Consider the following 24987-nt stretch of genomic DNA (forward strand, 5'->3'; position numbering starts at 1 on the left):
AGGATCTCCCTATATACCTCAAGATGGCCTTACTACCATCTCACTTTAGCCCACTGAGTTCAGGAATTACAGACACCTGCCACCATGCCTGGCTAGGAAAATTCTTCATTCTTTGAGATTATAATATAGTTGTCTTTTTGTTTTCTTTCATATAACTAAACGTGCTTTGGTTTATTTATTTTTCTTGCTTTTTTGCCACTCAACAATATTGTTTGTATCTGAATAATAATTTATATTAATTTAAATATCCAGTTTATATGATGAGACATTTTCTTAACCTCTCATCTAGTATAATGCCTTTCTAAAATCACACATTGGTAACATTTTGATTGAATGAGTAGGCTTCCTTGGATGTATTTATAAGATTTAATTTGGTCTATCCATATCTATCTTTTGAACTTCATTCCAAGAGGTTGAATTTTTTCTTGTTGGCCTTTGATCAAATTTAAGTAAGGTCCCTTGATTCTGATCTTTTTTGGGAAAGAAAATAACCTTCAGCCACAGCTTGACTTGTGAAAATATAAATTTCATGTTAAGGCTTCATCATTTGTTTTGTTCTGATTTCTTCCGTTTTGTTTTGCAGTAGTCTCTTTAGTGCGAGCTGCTTGTTTAGCTGGTGGTTGTTGCATGATCAATCCTGATTACCATTCTTTTCCTTCTTTCTCTTGCATATTAAACCCTTTACACCGAAACAGATTTGAAAACACTACTGGTTTTCTTCTGCAGGGGTCATATGAATAAAAGACAAGAAAATTCTGGTTTGTCAGCCTTTGCTGCCTGCCACTGACCTACTTCTAATGCTCTTTGAAGGTGGCAGGTGTTTAAAATTAAATCTTCAGATGGGAGTGTATAGCTAAGTGATTTAGAAATCACCTAGTATATGAGGGGTCCTGGTTCCACACTCAGCGCCACAAAAATGGACCCTTGCATGACTTCGGGATGTTTTACCCTTATCCAGTGTGCATTTCAGCCTGCATGAGAAACAAATGTAAATTTCCAGACAGTCTCATTGGGGACTTCTTTCCCTAATATGGGAAAAGTAGTTTTAGTAAATTCATTTGTTTCTCCAAACTTCTGCTTTTATTTATTTATTTTATTAGATATTTTCTTCATTTACATTTCAAATGCTATCCCGAAAGTCCCCTATACCCTACACTCTGGCCCTTCACCCCAACCTACTCACTCCCGCTTCCTGGCCCTGGCATTCCCATGTACTGGAACATATAATCTTTGCAAGACCAAGGGCCTCTCCTCCCAGTGATGGCTGACTAGGCCATCTTATGCTACATATGCAGCTAGAGACATGAGCTCTGAGGATACTGGTTAGTTCGCATTGTTGTTCCTCCTATAGTGTTGCAGACCCCTTCAGCTCCTTGGGTACTTTCTCTAGCTCCTCCACTGGGGGCCCTGTGCTCCATCCAATAGACGACTGTGAGCATCCACTTCTGAATTTGCCAGGCATTGGCATAGCCTCACAAGAGACAGCTACATCAGGGTCCTGTCAGTAAAATCTTGCCGGCTTATGCAATACTGTCTGGGTTTGGTGGCTTTTTAGGGATGGATCCCCAGGTGGGGCAGTCTCTGGATGGTCCTTCCTTCAGGCTCTGCTCCAAACTTTGTCTCTATAACTCTCTCCATGGGTATTTTGTTCCCCATTCTAAGGAGGAATGAAGTATCCACACTTTGGTCTTCCTTATTCTGGAATTTCATGTTTTGCAAATTGTATCTTGGGTATTCTAAGTTTCTGTGCTGATATCCACTTACCAGTGAGTGCATATCATGTGAGTTCTTTTGTGATTTGGTTAACTAACTCGGGATTATAGCTTCCAGATCCATGCATTTGCCTAAGAATTTCATAAATTTCTTGTTTTTAATAGCTGAGTAGTACTCCATTGTGTAAATGTACCACATTTTCTGTATCCATTCCTCTGTTGAGGGACATTTTGGTTCTTTCCAGCTTCTGGCTATTATAAATAAGGCTGCTATAAACATAGTGGAGCATGTGTCCTTATTACCAGTTGGAACATCTTCTGGGTATATGCCCAGGAGAGGTATTGCTGGATCTTCCTGTAGGACTATGTCCAATTTTCTGAGGAACCGCCAGACTGATTTCCAGAGTGGTTGTACAAGCTTGCAATCCCACCAACAATGGAGGAGTGTTCTTCTTTCTCCACATCCTCGCCAGCATCTGCTGTCACCTGAATTTTTGATCTTAGCCATTCTGATTGGTGTTAGGTGGAATTTCAGGGTTGTTTTGATTTGCATTTCCCTGATGATTAAGGATGTTGAACATTTTTTCAGGTGCTTCTCAGCCATTCGGTATTCCTCAGTTGAGAATTGTTTGTTTAGCTACATACCCCATTTTTAATGGGGTTATTTGATTTTCTGGAGTCCAACTTTTTGAGTTCTATTTATATATTGGATATTAGTCCCCTGTCAGACTTAGGATTGGTAAAGATATGTTCCCAATCAGTTGGTGGCCTTTTTGTCTTATTACAGTATCCTTTGTCTTACAGAAGCTTTGCAATATTATGAGGTCCCATTTGTCAATTCTTGTTCTTACAGCACAAGCCATTGTTCTTCTGTTTAGGAGTTTTTTTTTTTCCTGTGCCTATATCTTTGAGGCTTTTTCCCACTTTCTCCTCTATAAATTTCAGTGTGCCTGATTTATGTGGAGGTCTTTGATCCATGTAGACTTGAGTTTTGTACAAGGAGACAAGAATGGATCAATTTGCACTCTTCTACATGATAACTGCCCATTGTGCTAGCACCATTTGTTGAAAATCCTATCTTTTTTCCACTGGATGGTTTTAGCTCCCTTGTCAATGATCAAGCGACCATAGATATGTGGATTCATTTCAGTGTCTTCAATTCTATTCCATCTGTCTGCTGCTGTACCAATACCATGCAGTTTTTTGTCACAATTGTTCTGTAGTACAGCTTGAGGTCAGGGATGGTGATTCCCCCAGAGGTTTTCTTATCATTGAGAATAGTTTTTGCTATCCTAGGTTTTTTGTTATTCCAAATGAATTTGCAAATTGCCCTTTCCTAACTCAGTGAAGAATTGAGTTGGATTTTGATGGGGATTGCATTGATTCTGTAGATTGCTTTAGGCAAGACAGCCATTTTTACTATATTAATCCTGCCAATCCATGAGCATGGGAGATCTTTCCATCTTCTGAGATCTTTGATTTCTTTCTTCAAAGACTTGAAGATCCTACAGATTTTTCACTTCCTTAGTTAGAGTCATACCAAGGTATTTTATATTATTTGTGACTATTGTGAAGGGTGTTGTTTCCCTAACTTCATTCTCAGCCTGTTAATCCTTTGTGTAGAGAAAGGCCATTGATTTGTTTGAGTTAATTTTATATTCAGCTACTGCACTGAAGCTGTTTATCAGGTTTAGGAGTTCTCTGGTGGAATTTTTAGGGTTATATGTGTGTGTGTGTATTATCATATCATCTGCAAATAGTGATATTTTAACTTCTTCCTTTCCAATTTGTATCCCCTTGATCTCTGTTTGTTGTTGATTGCTCTGGCTAGGACTTCAAGTACTATATTGAATAGGTAGGGAGAAACTGGGCATCCCTGTCTAATCCCTGATTTTAGTGGGATTGCTTCGATTTTTCTCTCCATTTAGTTTGATGTTGGCTACTAGTTTGCTGTATATTGCTTTTATTGTGTTTAGGTATGGGCCTTGAATTCCTGATCTTTCCAAGACTTTTATCATAAATGGGTGTGGATTTTATCAAATGCTTTCTCAGCAACTAATGATATGATCATGTGGTTTTTGTCTTTGAATTTTTTTATATAGTAGATTATGTTGATGGATTTCCGTATATTAAACCATCCCTGCATCCCTGGGATGAAGCCTACTTGGTCATGATAGATGATCATTTTGATGTGTTCTTGGATTCGGTTTGCGAGAATTTTATTGGTATTTTTGCATTGATATTCATCAGGGAAATTGGTCTGAAGTTCTCTTTCTTTGTTGAGTATTTATGTGGTTTAGGTATCAAAGTAATTGTGGCTTCATAGAATGAATTGGGTAGAGAACCGTCTGTTTCTATTTTGTGGAGTATTTTGAGAAGAGTTGGAATTAGGTCTTCTCTGAAGGTCTGATAGAACTCTGCACTAAACTCATCTGGTCCTGTACATTTTTTTGGTTGGGAGTCTATTAATGACCTCTTCTATATCTTTAGGAGATATGCGGCTGTTTAGATCGTTAATCTGATAGTGATTTAACTTTGGTACCTGATATCTATCTAGAAAATTGTTCATTTCATCCTGGTTTTCCAGTTTTGTTGAGTATATCCTTTTGTAGTAGTATCTGATGATGTTTTGGATTTCCTCAGGTTCTGTTGTTATGTCTCCTTTTTCATTTCTGATTTTGTTAATTAGGATACTGCCCCTGTGTTCTCTAGTTAGTCTGGCTAAGGGTTTATCTATCTTATTGATTTTCAAAAAAAAAAAAAAAAAAGAAAAGAAAAGAAAAGAAACAAAACAAAACAAAACAAAAAATACCAGCTCTTGGTTTGGCTAATTCTTTGTATAGATCTTTTTGTTTCTCCTTGGTTGATTTCAGCCCTGAGTTTGATTATTACCTGCCATCTACTCCTCTTGGGTGAATTTTCTTCCTTTTGTTCTAGAGCTCTGAGGTGTGCTGTCAGGCTGCAAGTGTATGCTCTCTCTAGTTTCTTTTTGGAGGCACTCAGAGCTCTGAGTTTTCCTCTTAGGACTGGTTTCATTGTGTCCCATAAGGTTGGGTATGTTATGGCTTCATTTTCATTAAACTCTAAAAAGTCTTTCATTTCTTTCTCTATTTCTTCCTTGACTAAGGTGTCATTGAGTAGAGTGTTGTTCAGCTTCCACATGAATGTTGGCTTTCTAATATTAATGTTTTTATTGAAGATCATCCTTAATCCATGGTGATCTGATAGGATGCATGAGATAATTTCAATATTTTTGTATCTGTTGAGGCCTGTTTTGTGACCAATTATATAGTCAATTTTGGAGAAGGTACCATGAGGTGCTGAGAAGGTATATCCTTTTGTTTTAGGATAAAATGTTCTGTAGATATCTGTTAAAACCATTTGTTTCATAACTTCTGTTAGTTACAATGTGTCTATGTTTAGTTTCTGTTTCCAGGATCTGTCCCTTGATGAGAGTGGGGTGTTGAAGTCTCCCACTATTATTGCATGAGGTGCAATGTGTGGTTTGAGCTTTACTAGAGTTTCCTTAATGAATGTGGACACCCTTGCATTTGGTGCATAGATATTCAGAATTGAGATTTCATCTTGGATGATTTTACATTTGATGAGTATGAAGTGCCCCTCCTTGGCTTTTTTGATAACTTTGGGTTGGAAGTCAATTTTATTCTATATTAGAATGGCTGCTCCAGCTTGTTTCTTTGGACCTTTTGCTTGGAAATTTTTTCTCCAGCCTTTTAATCTGAGGTAGTGTCTGTCTTTTTCCCTGAGGTGGGTTTCCTGTATGCCTCAAAATGTTGGGTCCTGTTTGTGTAGCCAGTCTGTTAGTCTATGTCTTTTTATTTGGGAATTGAGTCCATTGATAGTAAGAGATATTAAGGAAAAGTAATTGTTACTTCCTGTTATTTTTGTTGTTAGAGTTGGGATTCTTTCCTTGTGGCTATCTTCTTTCAAGTTTGTTGAAGGATTACTTTCTTGCTTTTTCTTGGGTATAATTTCCTTCCTTTTGTTGGAGTTTTCCCTTTATTATCCTTTGAAGGGCTGGATTCGTGGAAAGACATTGTGTGAATTTGGTTTTGTCATGGAATACTTTGGTTTCTCCATCTGTGGTAATTGAGTTTTGCTGGTTATAGTAGCCTGGTTTGGCATTTGTGTTCGCTTAGGGTCTGTATAACATCTGTCCAGTATCTTCTGGCTTTCATATTCTTTGGTGAGAAGGCTGGGGTAATTCAAATAGGTCTGCCTTTATATGTTAATTGACCTTTTTCCCTTACTGCTTTTAATACTATCTTAATTTAGTGCATTTGTTGTTCTGATTATTATGTGTAAGGAGGAATTTGTTTTCTGGTCCAGTCTATTATTTCTGTAGGCTTCTTGTATGTTCATGGGAATCTCTTTCTTTAGGTTTGGGATGTTTTCTTCTATAATTTTGTTGAAGACATTTACTGGCCCTTTAAGTTTAAAATCTTCATTCTCATCTATACCTTTTATCCTTAAGTTTGGTCTTCTCATTGTGTCCTGGATTTTCTGGATGTTTTGAGTTAGGTGTCCTGGATTTCCTGGATGTTTTGAGTTAGGATCTTTTTGTATTTTTCATTTTCTTTGATTGTTGTGTCCATGTTCTCTATGGAATCTTCTGCACCTGAGATTCTTTCTTCCATCTCTTGTATTCTGTTGCTGATGCTTACATCTATGATTCCTGATTTCTTTTCTAGGGTTTCTATCTCCAGAGTTGTCTCCTTTTGGGTTTTCTTTATTGTTTCTACTTCCATTTTTAGATCTTGGATATTTTTGTTCAATTCCATCACTTGTTTGGTTGTGTTTTTTTGTAATTCTTTAAGGGGTTTTGTGTTTCCTCTCTAAGGTCTTCTACCTATTTAGTAGTGTTTTCCTGTAATTCTTTGAGGGATTTTTTTGCTTCCTCTTTAAGGACTTCTACCTGTTTAGCAGTGGTCTCCTGTAATTTTCTAAGTGAGTTATTAATGCCCTTCTTAAAATCTTCTACCAGCATCGTGAGATATGATTTTAATCTGAATCTTGCTTTTCAGGTGTGTTGGCATATCCAGGATTTGCTGTGGTGGGCATACTGGGTTATGATGATTGTGAATGGTCTTGGTTTCTGTTAATAAGATTCTTAGTTTGCCTTTCGACATCTGGTAATCTCTGGTGTTAGATGTTCTAGCTGTCTCTGGCTGGAGCTTATTCCTCCTATGAATCTGTTATCCTCTGTCAGTACTCCTGGGAGTCCAACTCTCTTTTGAGTCCTAGTTTTCAGAGCACTCTCTGCAGGCAAGCTCTCCTCTTGCAGGGAAGGTGCACAGAGGTCTGGAGCTCAGATCCACCCCTTGGCTGAAGATGAAGGCCCAAAGATTCCCTGTCCAAGAAGCTCTGTTGCTTCTGCAGCCCATGTGCTCTCCTGTGTTGTCTGGTCTCTGAGAGACCCCAGATACAAGTGGGGTACAAGCTGGCACTCTCACCTGAGTCCCAGGTCAGACCCCTCTCTGGAGGCCGACTCTCCTCAGTGATCCTAAGATCCTGGGTGTGCTAGGGTGCCTTCGGTGGGACTGTCTGCCAAGTTTGCACCCAAGGTGGTGTGGGGCTTGCTCAGACTAGAATAAATCCCAGCAGCTGGTTGGGGTGGGGTGTGGGGGTTCCTGTGTCCCTGTTCCTTCTGGCACAAGCCTCTCCAGGTTGTTTTGGAACAGATGTTGCATTCCACTCACCAGTGATCCCAAGATCCTAGGTGTGCTAGGGTGCCAGCAGCCTGGAGAGTCCTCTGAGTGCTATGGGACTGTCCGCTGAGTTTGCACCCAAGGTGGTGCGGGTCTGGCTGGCGCTGACCAGAACCAAACTTCCTCTTTTAGTTTCAACACTTGTAGTCTTTTTATATCCTTACTTCAGTGTAAAGAGTAGTTTTTTTCTTTGATTCTTTTTCTTTTTGGATATTTTATTTATTTACATTTCAAATGTTATCCCCGTTCTCAGTTTCCCCTCTGCAAACCTGCTATGCCATCTTCCCTGCCCCTACTTCTATGAGGATGCTCTTCCACCCATACACCCACTCACCCACTCCCCTACTCTAGGGAATCAAGATTTCACAGGATCAAGGGCCTCTTCTCCAATTTATCCTAGATGGCCATCCCCTGCTACATATGCAGCTATAGCCATGGGTCCTACCGCATGTACTCTTTGGTTGGTGGTTTAGTCCCTGGGAGCTCTGGGTCAGAGGTCTGGTTAGGACTAAACCACCAACCAAAGAGTAGCATTGTAGGACCCATGGCTCCAGATGCACATGTAGCAGGGGATGGCCTTGTTGGACATCAATGGAAGGAGAGGCCCTTGGTCCTGTGAAAGACTTGATGTCCCAGTGTAAGGGAATGCCAGGGCAGGGAGTCGGGAGTGGGTGGGGAACACCCTCATAGAAAAAAAAATGGGACGGGTGATGGGATAAGGGGTTTCTGGAAGGGGAAACAGGGAAAGGGGATAACATTTGAAATGTAAATAAAGAAAATATCTAATAAAAAAAAAGATTTACTTTATATTTGAGTACACCGTTGCTGTCTTCAAACCCACCAGAAGAGGGCGCCAGATCCCATTACAGAGGATTGTGAGCCACCATGTGGTTGCTAGGAATTTAACTTAGAACCTCCAGAAAAGTAGCCAGTGTTCTTAACTGCTGAGCCATCTCTATAGTCCATATAACTATTTTTTTAAACAACAATTTGCTCAATTTTGTTAGCATCAAAAGAGAATAGCTACAATTATCTATGAAGATTCTGAAAATACTCCTCTTTTTCTTTTTCTTTTTTTTTTCTTTTCTTTTTTTTTTGGTTTTTCGAGACAAGGTTTCTCTGTGTAGCCCTGGCTGTCCTGGAACTCACTCTGTAGACCAGACTGGCCTCGAACTCAGAAATCCGCCTGCCTCTGCCTCCCGAGTGCTGGGATTAAAGGTGTGCGCCACCAACGCTCACATATCTGAAAAAGGCTGGGTTTTCTTTATCTCCTTCAACTGCAATAGTATATCACTACGATTGGATGCAGAAGCAGATATGAGTCCACCTGTGTTTATTTCATACAGCTTTAGAGTTGATGAACTTGTGGCCCTTTCAGAAGTGAGTAACGGAACTTTCTGCATGACATTGACACAAACTAGAAATCCTCAGACAGAAGCAAGTTTCACTCTGAGCCCTGGAATTGCATCATCTTTACCACGAAGTTCCTTATCCTTGACATCTAATCTTCAAAATAGAGGCACTCCTTAGAAGAAATCCTGTTAATTATTTGTGAGCAGAAAAAGTAAATATAATCTTTCTAGCTGTCAGTTATTTAATGTTGTTAGGTGCACCGAGTGATCCACGTTAAATCGCTCTGAAACCATGTTACAGTACACATTTTACATACTCCTACTTGTTACTAAATATCTGAGACAAAAGCAACCTAATGAAGTAAGAGGATTCTTTTGGCTCCCAGTTTGAAGGCATAGTCCATCCTGGTTGGTGGGGACAGTGTGGAGGAGAGTTTGGCTCTAGTTCTGGCTAAGAGCATCTAGGTAAGAGCATGATACATGGCCCTGATGCATCTGTACTCAGCAAGTAGAGATAAATGGATTCTAGTTGTGCTACTTGCTTTTAAAGGTAATTCAGTCCATATGATAATGCTACTCGGATTCAGAATGGGTCTTTCCACATCATTTAAATCTCACTGGCAACATGCTCACCGACATAGCCAGAGTTTTGTCTTCTAGATAATTCCAAATCTTGTCAAGTTAATAGTGAAGGATAATCACCACAAATTTAAAACTTGCCAGCTTGACACCCAAACGTAAGTCTTATTTTCATCTTCTTCCAAAATATATTCAGCACATGCCTAAAAATCCTAGTGTCTCAAAAGCCCCAACATTACTTAAATGTGTAAGTTTAGAATGTCTTCTGATACTCAGGAAATCCCTTATCTCTGAGCCATATAAAATCAAAACTGTAAGGGACGTATTTCCAATATAACATAACACAGGGTACATATGCATATTCCAAAAGGGAGGAATAGAAAGATATTGAGAAAAAAATCAAGACTGAAGCCTAGCAAGACAAATACAAACCTCCACAGCCCCTGGAGTTTATGGTCTCACTGTCTGTGAACTAATTGGTTTGGATAGCTCCACTTCTCTAGTTCTGCCACCTGTCATACGGACTTTCTCTTATGCTGGCTTCAATCTGTGCCTGCAGCTTCCCTCAGTGGGTATCTCATTGTCATGGTACTATAACATCCTGGAGACTCTATTGCAAATTAAGTTTCACCTTGACAACTTTATGCAGTGTCCTCTTGATTCTTGCTTGTAAGGAACCTGAAATAATAGCACAATGTTTTGATTTAGTGACTTTCTAGAATCTTGGTTCATGTTTATATGACCCTTTACATTTTACATTTTGTATGCCTCTAACACAAAATGAATGATGCCACAAGTTGTACCAGATAAAGGTGTAGCAGGATCCCCTTCTACCATAGTTGTAGTGGCCTCTGTGCACTTTTCTGAATAAACTGAGGAAAACAGTTGGGTTGGCAGTTGTTTACAAATAGGGCTTTCCCTAGTAAGTCTTTTTTCTTTCTAAGAAATCTGCTTTTTACAAAGATGGAGCCTTTGATGGGTGGGATTTTTATCTTCAAGGCAATTTTCCTATTGTCCTGGTGCAATGTTTCAATTTCTACTTAAATGTACTGGTCTCTCTTATAATTGCAGATACTCTGTACCCTCTTTGCCTAAAACTTTAATTTGTTCACACTGCATTTCTTGCCAAACTTCAGGTTATTCATGTCTTTCTTCCTCACATATGTTCTCTTTTCGTGCAAAAGAGCACAAGGAGAGTGAGCAGTAACCATGACACAACCTGAATACAATTCTGTCTTGAAATTTCCTCTACCAAATAAACTTGTACACTACTTTCGAAATTCTCCTCACTTGAGTTCTCAGGATATGGGCATAACACTGTCTGATTTGTGGAGAATATGATATGAATGACCTTTAGCTTCAATCCCAATAGAGTCTGTTTCCCCTTGAAAACTTCATGAGAACAGTCTTTATTGTCTGGATTTCTCTTAGCATTCTAGCCTTGTGAACTACAACCCGAATGACCCATTAAATTCTGTTTATAACATTCCAAGGTTTTTCTAGCCTGTAGCTTCAAAACTTCTCCACTTTTGTCCAGCAAAGAAATTCTAGAGATCTACAATGCATGTGACCAGGTTTATCACTCCACGAATTCACTCCTTGTGCCAATTTTTTTTATATTACTTTTTTTTGTTGCTCTGACAAAATACTTGACAAAACCAACTCAAGGAAGAAATAGTTCATTTTATCTCACAAATTGAGGTTATAATCCATTATGATGTGGAAGGTGTAGAGGCAGGACTGTGATTCTGGCTGGCATTACTGCATCTACATTGAGAAAGCAGAGAGAGATACGAATCACTCTGTTCTTTTTATTCAGTTCTTAAAACGTTGCCACTCACATTCAGTGTGAGTCATCTCTCCTTGTTTAAACTACTGTAGAAATGCCCACATAGATACATTCAAAGTTTTGTCTCCTGGGTGATTCTAAATTCTATCTATATTAACTCTCTCTCTCTCTCTCTCTCTCACACACACACACACACACACACACAGCATTTATTTTAAAACAAGTTGGAACATTGAGAACAGAGTGGGGATTTATTCAAGGATTGAACATTTGTAAATGACTCTGTGGTTTCAAACCTTCTGTAACTTAGTTCATTTTACTCTTCAACAACTTCTGAAGTATATTTTGCCCTATGATGTACATATGAAGAAACCAAGAGTTAAGAAAAGGTTAAAAACTGCCTGACATAGAAGATTTCACCATTCTTTTTATGGCTTCTTATATATTTCCACCACAGTTCTAACAATTAACATGCCAGTTAACTAAAGGGGATATGAAAAGGTAATACAATGCTAAAGTAACTTACTATTTATGTCATTTAGTATTACTTCTAATTTTTATTGTTCTCTACAACAGTTGAGAAGTAAGTAGGGAAGGATTGATTTTAGGGACAGAATCATACATGCACTTAATGCCTGCTCCTTTGACCATGAACCAAAACTTTTGCAGAGATATAGCACAGGGTCAGAGGGACTAATTTTTGATGCCCCCAAATAGATGAAGTATATAAATTTTGTTTCAGTTTTCTATATGTTGAGCAAGAAGTTACAAAACTATGATAACAGTCATCTACAGTATATATAAAGTAGTATGGCTTTCAAAGGAAAGATCCCTTTTTGTTCTGGGCTAATAATGCAGTTGAAATTTAAAATCAATATTTTTAACATAGCATAATTTTTAGATAAAATTATATCTTCATTTTTAATCTTTAAAGTATCCTTTTTATTGAAAAGGGATTACTCTCTCATATAATATATACTCGTCATACTTTTCCTTTCCTCTACTTTTTCCAGTTTCTCCCCTTCTCTCCTCCCTTCTATATTCACTCCCTTCCTGTCTCTCCTTAGAACAGAATAGGCTTCAAAGAGATAACAACCAAACATGACAAAATAGAACATAATAAGATGAAGCAGAAACTATCATATTGAAGTTGGACGTCACAACCTAGCAGGAGAAAAAGAATCCTAAGAGCAGTCACAAGTGTCAGAGACTAACTCATTCTCACAGTCAGGAGTACCATAAACATACTAAGCTAACAGCCACATTAACTACAAATCCACAGCAAATCTTACAATGAAAAAGAAAAAAATAATTGGAGCTGGCTTAAAAGTTCAGAGGTTTCGTCCATTGTTGTCATGACAAGAAACATTGCAAAGTGCAGGCAAACATGGTGCTGGAGAAGGAGCCAAGAGTCCTACAAATAGATCAGCAGGTACCTGGAAGAGAGTGACACTGGACTTGGTTTGAGAGTTTAAAACTCCAGTGACATACTTCTTCTAACAAAGCCACACCTACTCCAACAAGAACACACTTTCTAATAGTGCCACTCCTTATGGACCTATGGGAACAATTTTAATTCAGTTACCTCAGTGGATTTGCAAAAGACCCCTTTGTCAAAAATAATCAATTGAATATAACCCAGTCCTGCTACTGAAACTCTCCTAGCTACAAGAGATGACCCATTGAGACTCCCAATCTTCCATTACTAAGAGTCCTCATTTGTGTCATCTTTATAGATTCCATGAAGATTCTACTCCATTAGGTTTCCACCCACCCCTCAAATGCCCACTAATTCCAGCCATCTCTCCCTGCGCTCTCTCCTCCATTCCATCTTTCCCCAACCTTATACTTCACTCTCTTTCCTGGCCACTTACAATCTACCCACAAAATTTCCTTCCCTTTAGAGCCTTCCTCTTTACCGAACCTCTTTGGGTCTATGGATTATAGCTTGGTTATCATTGACCTAACAGCTACTATCCACATATAAGAGAATATATACCATATTTGTCTTTCTGGGTCTGAGTTAACTTACTCGGGATGATTTTTTTCTAGTTCTATTCATTTACCTGTGAATTTCATGATTTGATATTTTAAAATATCTAATACTCCATTCTATAAATGTACCACATTTTAAATCCATTCTTCAGTAAGATGGAATCTCAAAGTACATTGATTTGCATTTCCTTGGGGGCTAAGGATGTTGAATACTTCTTTAAGTGTTTCTCAGCCATCTGAGACTTCTCTGTTTAGATCTGTACCCTATTTTTATTTGGATTCTTTTCTTTTTAAACTATAGTTTCTTGAGTTCATTATATTGTTTGGATGTTCTTTCTGTATTAGATGTGGAGCTAGCAAAAATCTTTCCTATTCTGTAGACTGTTACTTGTCCAAATGACAGTGTCCTCTGCCTTACAGAAGCTTTTCAGCTTCATAAAGTTCCTTTTATTAATTATTTTTCTGCACGTGCTACAGTGTTCTGTTTAGAATGTCATCTCCTGTGCCATGAGTTCAATGCCATGCCCCACTTTCTCTTCTATCAAGTTCAGAGTATCTGGTTGTCAAGATATTTGATCCACTTGGACTTAAGTTTTGTGCAGGATTAATACATATGAATCTATTTGCATTCGTCTACACACAGACATCCAGTTAGACCAGTACCATTTGTTGAAGATGCTTTGTTTCCATTGTATGGTTTTGGTTTCTTTGTCAAAAATCATGTTTCTATAGTTGTATGGGTTTATTTCTGGGTCGTTGATTTGAGTCTATTGATCAATGTGTCTGTTTTTATGCCAATACAATGCATGTTTTGTTATTATAGCTCTGAGGTATATCTTGAAATTAGGAATGATGGTAACTCTAGCAGGGTTTTTTTTTATTGTTCAGTACTGTCTTAGCAACCCTGGGTTTTTAGTTTTTCTATATAAAGTTGAGTATTGTTCTTTCAAGGTATGTAAAGAATTGTGTTGGAATTCTGATGGTGATGGTATTGAATCTATAGCTTTCTTTTGGTAGAATAGCCATTTTTACTGTTAGTCGTACAATGCATGAGTACGGGAGATCTTTTTATCTTCTAATATCGTCTTTAATTTTTTTCTTTAAAGACTTGGAGTTTTTATCATACAGTTCTTTCCCTTGCTTGGTTACAGTTATAGCAAGATATTTATATTATTTGATGCTATTATAAAAGTTTTTGTTTCCCTGATTTCATTCTCAGTCCATGTCCTTTTATATAGGAGGGCTATTGATTTGTTTTTAGTTAGTCTTATATCTATCAGATTTGATGAAGGTGTTTATCAGCTATAGGAGTTCTCTGGTAGAATTTTTAGGGTCACTTATGTATACTATGATATCATCTGCAAACAAAGATACTTTGACTGCTTTCTTTCCTATTTGAATTCCATTAAACTCCGTCAGTTGTCTTATTGCTCTAACTAAAACTTAAAGTACTATATTGACTAGATATAGAGAGAGTGGCCAAAACAAGTTGCCTTGTTCTTGATTTCAGTGACATTCCTTTGAGTTTCTCTCCACTTAAGTTGATACTGCCTTTATCATGTTTAGGTATGGCCCTTGTATCTCTAATCTCTCTAGAACTTTATCATAAAGGGGTATTGGATTGTGTCAAAGGCCTTTTATGAAACTAATAAGATGATCATGGTATTTTGTTTGTTTGTTTGTTTGTTTGTTTGTTTTAGTTCATTTATATGATAGATGGTATTTACTGATTTTTATACATAAAACCATCCCGGAATCTCTGGGATGAAGCCTACTTAGTCATGGTGAATTATCTTTTTGATTTGTTCTTGGATTTGGTGTGCAAGTAGTACATTGAGTATTTTTGTATTTGTGTTTGTAAGGGAAATTGGTCTGTAATTATCTTTCTTTTGTTTAGTCTTTATGTGGATTTGGTATCATGGTAACTGTGTTGAAACTTCTTAACCATTTACTACTTTTTCTGTTATCATTCCATCAGCTTTTGCTCAAAGTTATTTAATCCATTTTGAATTTTTGTACTGTTCTGTTCAACAATGACATTGTAAATTTTTCCTAAGTGACCTCAACAAGGTTTTAGAATCTAAAAACTAAACACTAAGTACCATGCATCATCCAACTTATTGGAGTTTTAATTTCATTTTTTAAACTCTAGAAATAAAAATACTATCACGTACAGTTTTCAGAAGTGAGGTAATTTATACTTTTAAAGCCATTAACCAAATAACTTATATCTATCATTCCAGCTAGCAGCTTAATAACATTTAGGGTGAGATTGAGCTGTCTGATGAGAGCTCTCAAAGCCAAAAGTTTGTGCTGTGAAAAGCATGGGTATTCATAGCTACCATTCTCAGAAATGCAGATGAGACACTATTGAAAAATTATGTATATGCAATTTTCTCTCTGACAATCAGAATATTAGTAGGAAAAAAATCTAACAAATGAATCAGTTTAAAAAATAGTTTTAGTTTACTTTTTATAACTTAATACATATAGATAATGTTTTTTTGATTAAGGTACCCCATCATCATCCTCTTATCTATTTCTTCCTCCTACCAAATCCCTACTTTGTTGTAGGTCCCCCTTCTATCTTCATGTCTTTTTTGGAATGCAATCCACTGTATTTAGTTAGGGTTGGCTGTGTGAACACAGGTAGGGGATTATGTGCTTGTGTGGAAGCAATACATCAACATCTACTCCACTGAGGAATAAGACGCCCTCTCCCTCTGCAACCTTTAACTGTACATAACTCCTCTGGGAAGGGTGAGGCTTCATGAGCCTGTCCATTAGGGAATGTTGATGGGCCTAGTCTTGTGCAAGTCTTGTGTAATTTGTCACTGCTGCTGCCTGAAATTGTAAAAGTTCATATGAATGTGGGAAACATATTGCAGAAAAATTAAGAGTAAGGATTATCAGTTGCATGAAACATTCATTTGCATATATGATGAAAGTAAAATAGAATTTAAGAAAGTGCTTGAAATTTAACATATTTTAAAAATCAATATGTTGTATGTGATTCCTTATTTATGATTTTGAACTATAAATATAGGAATTCACAGATAAAATTGGCAATGTGTCTAGGAGGCTAGCTGTGACCTTGTTAACATTTTTTTTTTTTTAGTAAATATGCACACGATTGAGACAGACACCAGGATGCCAACTGATTAAGGTCCCATGAGAAAGAATTGTCTAGGCACTGGAATGCTCAGTGTTTATATAAGCTTCCTCATCTGTGATCCATTCAGCACATAAAGTTTGCCTTGATGGATAAGAAAGAGAATGCCATGAAAATTTCCAGCTAAAATAGATGAACAAATCTTATTTGAGAAGTTGCTTTGCTACTAGAACCAGGATACTTTAAGTTCCTTGGTAAGCACTTTATTTGTTCCATTGTTTGGTATTTCCTGTTTATGTGCCATTACTTTATGATTCATTATGAGTTTCTGTAATACCCACTTTCCCCTTTCCACTGATATTTCTGATTTCCGTGGGGTCAATGGTTCTCAATGCTGGGTGCACATTTAACTCACCTTCTAAATTTATTCATTTAATCAGTTATATTAAAAAGCCTTGTTGTTGGATCTTAAATGATGGCAAGGTTAAAGACCTTCCGAGGCAATTACAGTGTATATGTACAGTGTACAGTGTATTTTAAGTTCCTCGGTAAGCACTTTCTTTGTCAGAGTTGTGTGTGCCCATTTTTGATATTTCTTGTTTATGTGTCATTATCTTATGATTCATTAGGAGTTTCTGTAATACCCACTTTCCCCTTGTATCTTTCCGGACCCTAGTCCTGGCTTAGAAACACTGGATGTGAGCATCGGAGAACATTGTTTATTTATGTTTTTAATTTGCTTTCTTCCTGTCTAGGATGACTAAATTACATGTCTAGAAAGTACCTTTCTGTGTTTACTTTCAGTTTTTCTATATTTTGAGTCATTTGGAGATATCTTTGCATAGCCTCAAAGTTTACTTTAAAAAAGAAGCATATGTTGCACATTAAAATGATTTTGTTGTGTCAGGTTAGCTTTTTAAAAATTGTTTATTCTCAGCATTGGAGTGTGCAATGTTGTTCAACCTTGACTTCATTTTGATATCACCTGGGGAAGTTTTTAAAACCACTCGTGGTATGGAGGAACTGTCTAGAGAAATTCTGTTAAAAGGAATCTGGTGTACTAGCATTTAAAAAGCTTTCCACATAGTGCTATAATCGAGTATTTGCAGATAGCACGCACACATTCTTAAGTTATGTAAATAACATGTTAGGTAAATGATATGCTAATCTATCTTTGCACTAAGAAAGCCAGTTAAGCATAGTTCTTCATGAGAATTGCTTAGAATCACGGAGCCTTAAAAAATAATGATGCCGGTGCATTATAGTCTAACAATTATGATACCATTAGTCTGGGAAGCAGGCCTGGTGATTCTGATTTGTAGTAAAGTTGGGGGCTACAGTTTATCCTGATCTACAAGTTACTTCTCTTCAATATCAGCAGTTGGTGTCAAAGTAAGGATATTTGTATGAAGAGCCTGTATATGAAACTGAGCCTTCAAGGCCTTAATGTACTAATAGTATATAATAGTATATTTTCCCTTCATCACCTTATTTATTACCAAATAAAAGTTTCATGTTGTGAAAATTGGTTATGGTATAGGACCCTACACTTCATTATTTTGAGTTACTGTCAAAATTGCTATTATTGAATTTGCTACTATTGAATTGGGGCTTTATTTGGTCTTCTGTTTGAATGTGAGTTTCTGGTGGGAAGGCCAATATCTTTAAAGTTTTTAAAGTATTATTGACCACACAACTTTCCAGAGTTCAGATGGATGACAGTGATCATTCCAGAGTTCAATGATACTTACATAAGTGACTGCCTATTAAATTCTCTATGAGGCAGATTTTCAGAAACCTAACAGATATTCAGGGTACAGGTGGACACAGGCTTTTTTAAAAAACCTCTCTTTGGAGAAAAGAAAAATGCGATGACATCGGTGTTTAGCAGACTTCCTGGAGACTCTGCTTTTTACTTCAAAAGGGAAACTTGTGTATTTAACTGGTGACAATAAAGTGGAGGAGAATGTATTGATTTTTTTTGCAGCAAACATGTGGTTCATTTTTATTACAGTTCAACAAAATCGCCAATATCCTTTATAAAGAAAGCATTTTAATAAAGTTGACATCCTTGGTAGAGAAACAGCAAGGCTTTCATTTGCAAGCTGTTGCCACTGGGGGTCACCATTACAATTGCTAAGCCTTGCCTGTGGCTCCGGAGCAAAGGCTGCAGCAACTTGGATAAAATGAGGAAGATGGGCGGGGGACTGATGCCTTTTAAGTAGCTTCTTTTCCTTAGTGTCATAGAGAGGCATTTTCAGATATTAAGATAAATATTTGTGTTTTGTGGGTAGGATACTCAAGTGTGATAAAAAAAAAGAAAGTCGATAAATTGCTTGTCTGTGTAGTAGATAAAATGATTCTTCATGGTTATAGCTCATCTCAGAGCTATGTGCTGTCCTTCAGAGAGGGTGATCAATATATACTTTTCTGCCCTTCTACATTTTTCAAACATTTAACTAGAATTGGTCTGCAACATGTTTTCAAATAACGTAACCTTGTTTGCTATATGAGTACCAACCCCTCCTGTCTTATGTTATTAGTCAACACATTGTTTCTGTCTATAAAAATCCCTTCAGCTGTTCACTTCATACATATTAAACCATTGCCATTACATCAGGGAAAAAATAAAGAAGGAAACGAAAGCTAGAGTCTCCTAAAGTGTGAGTCATCACAGAACAAAACAATGCTTTTGGATGAGGTGCTCTTACATATAAATTTTGCAATACAGATGGTCAGGGTAAGATGCCCAGAGAGGGGAAGGGTAAAATGACAGCAGATGACACTCACTCCTGGCTGTGTCCTCAGCAGGCTATCTAACTATGCAAGAGACTTCACTTATATTAGATTTTGCCCAAGTAAACCTTCCCATTTTATGCAACTCTCCTGACCTTCATTGTTTGCTCAGTACATTTAATCAACATCTCTACAAGATTCTCATGATAAGAATCATGGGTAAAACAATATATAACACAGAAGCATTGCCCTCAAGGCCAGCTCCTGAAGTTAAGACTTACACATACAGGGCCTGCAACTCAGAAGCATTCTCACACTCCACCATTGTCTTAAAATTCCTAATAGTTTTGAAGTAAGGGCCCAGCAATTTTCCTTTTCTTTTGGGGTTCAAAAATACAGACCTGAGCTTTACTGCCCTGAAGGGATTCACATTTTAAGGTGGGAGACAAAGGTATTATAATCAGTAGTTATTAATCTAAGATTTGAAGTTTGGTCTGTTAGTTTTTTGAAGAAAATACTATGGAGAGGGTATTATTTTGGTTGAGGAGAAGCAGAGAGAATTTAGAAAGTTTTTTTGTTCATGATTCACATATTATTGAGTACTTACTATGTGCAAAGCACTGTGCTAAATGACTCAGGGGATTAAAAAATGAATTATCTGTGAATCTTGCCATTCATCGTAAGTTAACTCAGTATATGAAAAGCATACAAAGGGTTTGGTATGATTAAGTACTCTATAGAGCTGCAATGGGACATCTGTGGGGATGCTATATTTTTCTTGTTCTCCAAACTTCTTTTTCTAATCTATCTCATGTAGGTTTGTGGAACCATTTTTTTAACACATCCCTTTGAAAATACCCCTATCCACTATCTCTTGAAATAAATTCTGGAGCCCTTAGTGTATCATTAAAGATACACTATAGTATGCATGTAACTTTCTTTGTATTTGTGTGTGTTTACATTGTAGTATCATTAAATATTAATTTTTATATTAAACAATTCAGTTTTCTTTTCTTTTCTTTTTTTCTGAAATGGATACTTTTATTTTGTTCACATATCAAAACCAGAAGCCCCTTTATTCACACCTTTATTTACACTGTAGACTGACTGCACAAAGGGCTAGCCTGAGGTCCATGACAGTGCTATTATTCTGCTGAGGAATAGCATTGTACTCACAGTTCACAACAGTTACCTTGTTCCAGAACCCAATTCATTAATTCGCTTCATCACCATTTAATACACATTTTACAGAAAGAATCAATGACAGAAGGGATCCTCACCCACTTATGTCTTACTGTGATGGTAAGAATTTATGAAAGATCTACATCCTATGTAAGTTTTCTACACTGAAAGTTTTCTATTTTGCAATTCTCCTGCTTAAGGAAAAATAGGGATGCTGGAGAAGTTTTAGATGTTGGTAATAATCCATACAAAGTATATGTCCAAGAGACCCTCCTGATCAAAGCCTGGTAGAGGTTCTGCCCATTGTGCACTGTCTCATAATATTTTATTAGGTAAAAAAGAAGGATCACCTTAAACAGTATCTAATCAAATGAGTTACTGTGTTTGCTTTGTTCTTCTTTTAGGACATCTCATACCCCTTTTCTGCTTGAAAACAGGAGAATTCAAGAAATACAAGTCTGTGAAAGGGTCCCCTCTTCTTAGCTTTGAAGTGAGTGTTGGCTCTTTATAGCTTTTGATGGTGCTACACCTGCATTTAGTCAGAGACACTGCTGGGCTGTCTTCATGCCGTTTTGGAGGCGGAGAAAGCTTCCTGATTTTCACTCTAGGAAGCTGCAGGATATTGGTGACATCCTTTAGGCTACAATGAGGTGACTCTTGAGTCTCAGGTGGGATACCAGTAGGAGCTATAGATGGCAGCACCTCCTTCATCTCTTTTACATCTGGGTACTGAAGTCCTCTTTTTTTTTTTTTTTTTTTTTTTTTTTTTCCTTTGGGTTTCTCTGTATAGCCCTGGCTGTCCTGGAACCAGGCTGGCCTCGAACTCAGAAATCCACCTGCCTCTGCCTCCAAGTGCTGGGATTAAAGGTGTGTGCCACTGGTCTGTCTCTGTAGTCTTGCAAGCGCTTGGAAGGAGGCAGGTAGAGGTCATCAGACTCGTCCTCAGAGGTACTGCATTCTAGGTCACTCACTTCTGGGTTGCTGCTGTTGGTTTCTTTGTTGCAGCCATTGTTCATTTTTTTGTCACAAAGGGGTGTGGTGAACCGTCCCTTTTAGATTAAAATTGTAAGCATCACTGGAACCAATACCTCCATCCCGTGTAGTAGGGGGTAAACCCTGCTTATCTTTGCCTTTGTTCCCCTTACTCCTCAATGAGGATTTTGATTTGCATTTCTGGTTGGTTCTTCTTTGCTCTGCTCTTCTTTTTTGTGCACATTTATGCTTGCTTTCTATTTGCTCAGGTTTAGATGATAAAATTACTTCTGTTTCAGTAATCTTTGCTGGGTTAATCAGTCTAGAACATAAGTTAATTTGGTCTTTGTTCGACAGACAAGCATTTTGTTTTACATTTTCAAGTCTATGCAGGGTTAGGGTTACTTCTCTACATCTATTTCCTTTAACTTCCAGAGACTGTGCCACTCTTGGACTGGCTTTACAATCCTCTAAGGTTGTGGAGTGGCTTATATTACTAAAATCTTTCCTCAAGTGGTGACGGATAGATACAGTTCTATGTAAGACTTCATCACTTCATCAGTAGACTCAACTTTACCTGAATCAAAATCGCAACCCCTTGTCTCTGGAGTAAAAGCAGGACTTGGTTCTGTGGTTTGGTAGGGACAATCAGTTTCTTCAACAGCATTTGCTGTAAGGTCTTCACTGACAAGTCCCTGGTCATACTGTCAATGCTGTAGACCACTTCTGAGGGACGTCCTTTCCAGTTCTGAGTAGTTTCTTCACCTTGTCAGGAAGTTAGCTTCTCTTTCAATGCATACAGCTGACACATAAGGTAGTAGCATTCTCTTCTCAGTTGCAGGATGATATATCCTGTGCTTCTCTCACTTTGGATTTTTCATTTTCCAAAGCCAAAACTAATAACCTGTTGTTATCTTGGTAATAGTTCAGTAGTGTAGAAGTGTTAGTGGGCACTTGGCTCAGTGTAACACAAAAGGACTTGTGTTTCCCAATCCCCACCAAGTTTTTACTCCTTTTTTCTTTCATTCGCTTCTTAATGTCTTCGAGGGTATCTTGAAAGGATCTTTTCTGACACCTTTCCTTAGCCATCTTTGTCTTTCAAAAAAAGCAATAATTTTGATTTTCAGCTTAGAAATATTAAGTCAGGTGTTGTAGAAATTCATCTCGGCCACTCAGGTCCAGACGACTGATGCAGCCTCCCTCTCTGCCAGGACAATTCAGTTTTTTACCTGAGCTTTTGTATCTATACTAAGAAAAAATTAAATTGATCTTGTAGGTTTTTTGTGATGTTTAAAATGAGTGTATATACCATAGGGAACTATTTTAAAATTTAAAATGTATGTAACATTACTGGAGAATCTTGCTAGAATGTAGATTCCAATACAACAAGTGTATGGTACAACCCAAGACTCTTTTGTAATAAAATAACTCCTAATATATGAATGTTTAAAATCAAGTTTAAGGAAAATATACCATTTGCCAATTAAACATTTCTCATAAACTTATGTGTCAGAAAGAAAATAGTTTAAGACAAATCACTAATGAGTATAGAATTCTGCTTTGTTTGAAGGATTTCATATAAACAATGTTTGCCTCTTCTTATATCCTCCCCTATGTACACATCCTTTCTTATAAGACAAAGAGAGGATTCTAGTGAAAAATAAAGTTGGGATGGATAATAACATTTGTGTGGAAAATATTTCAGGAAGCTTTTCTTCCTTGGATAGTTTATACGTAGCTAGAGGGTTTGCTCATGTTCTCTTCATAGGAAGGTATTCTAAGCTGCATTATCATACCTGTTAACTTGTGGTTTGAAGATCAAGAAATCAGATCATTGTTATAATGAACTCAGTTCAGTCTAATTTATAAATATGTCTGGGACTCCTGTAGCATAGCATTGCAAAGCTATATATGAAACAGATGTGCATAGTCTGCTAGGGGAGAAGGATATGACAAATAAACTCATTCTTGTGGTGCAAGAGGTACAAAAGTTACAGAGATAATAGATGGAGAGTAGGTAGGTTATAGGTCGAAGTGGAAAAAGGCAGCTGGTCAGGGATGTTGTTATAATGGAGGCTCCATTTCTTATTTGTAAAGCTGAAGTTAAGGCTTTGTTTCTGCGGTTTAACATTGAAACCTAGCAGACTTGGAAAACTAGAATTCTTTCATCTATAATGGATAATTCTCTTCTCTCTGAAGTTTTTGAGGAAACTATGTGCCTGAGATCACAGCATGGTGAACATTAAAGGACCACCCTTTTATCCATTGAATAAATGTTTACTACCCAAACTCTGGCCTCCATAAGTGATGCAGGGGCAAGTGTCTCTCCTTTCTTTATCAATCTTCAGATCTTTAGATTTATGTCTGAATAGATCATGTATTTCCTCAGACTGCTGTTACTATGGTGAAATACCTGAGAAAAATCTATTTGGAAGAGGGGAATAATTTATTTTTGCCTCTTGGTTTAGAGGATTCTATACATGATTCAATTATATCACCTTTAGGCTTGTTAAGTCAGAATATTATGGTGAGGAGCACATAATACTAAACAAATACTGTCATTCCTTTTCCTAAGGGATCCAACCTCTTTTTGCTTCTGTAATCCCATATATGCATGATATATAGACATACACTCAGAAGATAGACAGACAGACACATGGGGACACACACATACACTATTTTTAAGTACAAAAGGGCTTGGGAGGATTGAAGAATAAGAACTGCCATAAATCAGAAATATGGAGTTATAGGCAAGTCAAACAAGAAATGAGGAAAGATTTTGCCAGCACTTAGTTATAGCTCTCCTATTCATTTTGAGTAGTGAACTTGGCGTTTAGTTTCTCTTATTTAGTAGATAAAACAGTACTGGGAAAGGGGGCATATGGACAACTCAACATTTTTTTAAAGATTTATTTAATTATTTCATGTATATATGTGAAGTGTTGCTGTACAGATGGTTGTGAGCCATCATGTGGTTGCTGGGAATTGAACTCAGGACTTCTGCTCACTCCAGCCCTGCTTGCTCTAGCCCAAAGATTTATTTATTGTTATATCTAAGTACACTGTAGCTGTCTTCAGACCCACCAGAAGAGGGCATCAGATCTCATTACAGATGGTTGTGAGTCACCATGTGGTTGCTGGGATTTGAATTCATGACCTTCGGAAGAGTAGTCAGTTCTCTTAACCACTGAACCATCTCCAGCCCACAACTCAACATTTTAAATTTTTGGTCATTCCCCATTTTATGAACCATGTCATGAATTAATTTATGTCAAAGAAGGGCATGTAGTAACAGCTGGGTCAGTTTATCTGTTATCTTGACCCATATGTTTGCATTCCTCTTCTGATGCAAGCAACAAGGGCTAAAGCATACTTATGTCATTTAAAGCCATATGATTAATATATTTTTGAAGATAGGAGAAATAATAAAGGGGTATCAACACTGAATTTGAAGTGGTTTTAACACAAATAAATACCATAAGTTCAAATAAATTTTTATTTTCCTTCATATACATATCCAGTGTGGGATGATGGAGGGGGAGCTGTATTCCATACAACTTTTAAGGGATCCAAGATGTTGGCCATTCTGCAGCATGAACTTATATCATATAGGACAGGTTTCAGTGAAAAGTAAAGAGAAAAAAAAATCATGAGACATATTATTCTTAACTGTGTACACATTAGCCAGATCCAATTATTTGTTACCATTCAGCTAGTAGGAAGGCTAGTAAGTGTTGATATAAAAATGTAAACTCATATCTGTTTCAATTAAAAATTTTTTGCCATGCATACATCAAGCCTGCTGCCATATGTTTCCCTAGGGAAAGAA

At 37.3% G+C, this 24987-nt stretch overlaps 1 pseudogene; it reads right to left on the reverse strand.

Moving 5' to 3' along the window:
- Window positions 1–20561: 20561 nt before the first annotated feature.
- LOC110286877 (shugoshin 1-like) lies at window positions 20562–22247 on the reverse strand (annotated as a pseudogene).
- Window positions 22248–24987: the final 2740 nt, after the last annotated feature.

This window comes from Mus caroli, unplaced genomic scaffold (genome assembly GCF_978045245.1).
Source record: "Mus caroli unplaced genomic scaffold, Mus_caroli_1 scaffold_5, whole genome shotgun sequence".
NCBI lineage: Eukaryota > Metazoa > Chordata > Mammalia > Rodentia > Muridae > Mus > Mus caroli.